The sequence below is a fragment of the Piliocolobus tephrosceles genome, chromosome 5, assembly GCF_002776525.5.
Source record: "Piliocolobus tephrosceles isolate RC106 chromosome 5, ASM277652v3, whole genome shotgun sequence".
Taxonomy (NCBI): Eukaryota; Metazoa; Chordata; class Mammalia; order Primates; family Cercopithecidae; genus Piliocolobus; species Piliocolobus tephrosceles.
The window spans coordinates 140033555-140036998 of NC_045438.1; the positions used below are offsets into that span (position 1 = coordinate 140033555).

Here is a 3444-nt window from a genome sequence, read left to right on the forward strand (position 1 = left end):
TTTTTTTTTTGAGACGGAGTCTCGCTCTGTCGCCCAGGCTGGAGTGCAGTGGCCAGATCTCAGCTCACTGCAAGCTCCGCCTCCCAGGTTTACGCCATTCTCCTGCCTCAGCCTCCCCAGTAGCTGGGACTACAGGCGCCCGCCACTTCGCCCGGCTAGTTTTTTGTATTTTTTTAGTAGAGACGGGGTTTCACCGTGTTAGCCAGGATGGTCTGGATCTCCTGACCTCGTGATCCGCCCGTCTCGGCCTCCCAAAGTGCTGGGATTACAGGCTTGAGCCACCGCGCCCGGCCCTGGGCTACTCCATTTGTACGCCACAAACTTCTGCACTGCCCAGGGCAAAAGACTATGGCAAAGACTAGATGGAAAAGGATAAAACAAAGGATTAATAGCTCATTCAAAATCATCACTAGGAGACAGAAACCTGACCCCACATTAACAGAAATAACCTTGGGTTCCGATTCTCTGCATCTTTAAAGATTATCAAAGACAAATAGAAAAGAAAAACAAAGAACACCATCACATTTTATTTTTACTTTTATTTTTAAATTTTCTTTGCTGTGTCTGGCTCAACCAACAAGATGTGGAAGAGCAGAAAGTTTTTTGTTTGTTTGTTTGTTTTTTAATTCCTGTCACTTATCTTCTGTGTCCCTCCTCCACCTATCCATTCCACACTGCCAGGGAATTGGATTCAGCCATCATATGTAGGAGTCAGTAAGTTCCAAGTCTTTCTTAGTGGGTAAATACATTGTATAATAAAAGCACTTAGCCGGGCGCGGTGGCTCAAGCCTGTAATCCCAGCACTTTGGGAGGCCGAGACGGGTGGATCACGAGGTCAGGAGATCGAGACCATCCTGGCTAATACGGTGAAACCCCGTCTCTACTAAAAAATACAAAAAAACTAGCCGGGCGACGAGGCGGGCGCCTGTAGTCCCAGCTACTCGGGAGGCTGAGGCAGGAGAATGGCGTGAACCCGGGAGGCGGAGCTTGCAGTGAGCTGAGATCCGGCCACTGCACTCCAGCCTGGGCGGCAGAGCAAGACTCCGTCTCAAACCGTATAAAAAAAAAAAAAAAAAGCACTTAAGAAACCTGAAAGCTAAAAAGTTGGAAACAATCGAAGTATTGAAAGAGAAATTGAATAAGGTTTTCTGCAGTAAGCTGAGATAGCTTGGTTGGGAGGGCATTAGACTGAAGATCTAAAGGAGAATGGTTCAATTCAGGGTTTTGGTAACTTTGCCTTTTCAGATACTCTACCAGCGATCTACCTTTGCAGTCTTAAATTTTCGTATGAACTGCATCTCTTAATTTATGTTTAGTAATTGCTATTCAGGGGAGCAAAAGAACATGGCACATAAGCAAAAGAATTACGTGTCTGCCTTCTTTTGCTTCTCCATATATAATAAAGCAATTGCGATGCCCCATGAATTTTGATGTGTGAAATAAAGATGAACTGTAAAATTCATTTTGATACTTACAATTTTATTTTGTTTTTTCTTAATTAGAATGACATTAGACAGAAAATGAAAAATATCATGACAGGCTGAAAAAAGAGCGACTGAAAGGGAAAAGCTTTGTATTTTAGCACTTTTTATGGCAGTTGCCCCCGCTTTTTGAATAAAGGACCCTGTATTTTCATTTTACACTGGACCTGTGAATTATGTAGCTGACCTTCATCAATATTAAATCGACATTCACGTACATATAATTGTAGTATCTATAATCGACATTCATAATTACAGATTATTAATTCATAGTTGACATTTTACAAATTTGGAGAATTGAAGACATTCTAACTCTTCACACGCCTATAGCTGAATTATAATCCCAAGAGCATGGCCAGTACCATATTAAAATCCACACCTACAGTATACATTCCCTCTCTAAACTTCAATTCGTTGTTCTTAACTCTTTATATAAAATTGGAATACTTGAAATGACATTGCACAGAAAATCCCAATGGAAGATATGGCTTGTATTTAAAAAAAAAAAAAAACAGCAAACAAAAAAATAGGCAGTATACTATAATCACCGTACTGCTCTTTGTTATTTTATGTAGTCTTACGATGGGAGGATGTACAGTCAGTTTGTTTCCAAAGCCTTTGGATGCCACCTGTTATGTTCAAGATCAGGGGCGGAGGATCCTTGATGGCAGACAGGAACGACAGAAAAACCTCAAGTTTAAAGAGAGTTGGCATGAAGACAATCTCACCTTGACCAACCGAGGCCCCACTGGGATTCGAACCCAGGATCTCCTGTTTACTAGACAGGCGCTTTAACCAACTAAGCCACGGAGCCCGTAGGAACCGTCCTTGGTTTCCTTCTATCAGAGTATACCTTGGTATTTGCAGTAGAATTTAGATTTTCCTTTTAATTAAAAACAAAAAGTTGTTCATTTATTGGATTTTTATTTGGCCTTTGATCCCACCTACAGACGTTCAAGACAGAGAATAACAGCTCTGATGGAAGCACTGATTTGCCAGTCTTTTTCTCTTGCTCTTTATAACCTTACTGTTATAATGAGGCTTGGAGTCTCATTGCCTTATGAGAACTCAAGCCGAGGGAAAAATTGAAGCAACATCAAAAGAGAACGGACTATGAGAAATATTTTTATTTCAGGCTCATTTTAGGCTTTCTTTTTTTTTTTTTTTTTTTTTGAGACGGAGTCTTGCTCAATCGCCCAGGCTGAAGTGCAGTGGCGCGATCTCGGCTCACTGCAAGCTCCGCCTCCCGGGTTCACGCCATTCTCCTGGCTCAGCCTCCCAAGTAGCTGGGACCACAGGCGCCTGCCGCCACGCCCGGCTAATTTTTTGCATTTCTAGTAGAGACGGGGTTTCACCGTGTTAGCCAGGCTGGTCTCGATCTCCCGACCTCGTGATCCGCCCGCCTCGGCCTCCCAAAGTGCTGGGATTACAGGGGTGAGCCACCGCGCCAGGCCCATTTTAAGCTTTCTAAGGCATTTGACTTAATGTTTAGATTGTGCATCTGTGAAAGAAGGGAAGTGCCACAAGTTCTTTCACTTTAAAAGTCAACCCCTGGAAGTGAGCTCAAGCAGTTCCTATGATTTACACAAGTTTGAAGAGGAAGGAAAATGAGTGAAGGAGCTAATAACCTCAGCGAATTTTTCTAGGAAACATTACAGCTCTTGACATAGAATCATAAAGAGATGGGAGACAAGGAAGACAGGAGGGAGGAAAACAGAGCGTTCTGGAGCTTTAGCGATTATGTTGTCCCTTTAAAATGGAACTTTCTCTGCAAAGAGGAGAATTCAAAGGAGATTCACAGATTAGGACTACAGCTACCAAATGAGTTAGTGGAATATATATGTGTGTCCCAGGTAGATCGATAGATTCATGTAGCTCAGAAGATAAGCATTCAAACTATTAGTGTAAGGAATGAAGATTCGAATCTCTGTCAACAGTCTTTTTTTTTTTTTTTTTTTTTTTT

General features: G+C 42.2%; 1 non-coding gene across 1 annotated transcript; it reads right to left on the reverse strand.

Annotated features, from left to right (window-relative positions):
- Positions 1 to 2221: 2221 nt before the first annotated feature.
- On the reverse strand, positions 2222 to 2295 carry TRNAT-AGU. Its single transcript has one exon. It is a non-coding gene; the product is annotated as a tRNA-Thr (tRNA).
- Positions 2296 to 3444: the final 1149 nt, after the last annotated feature.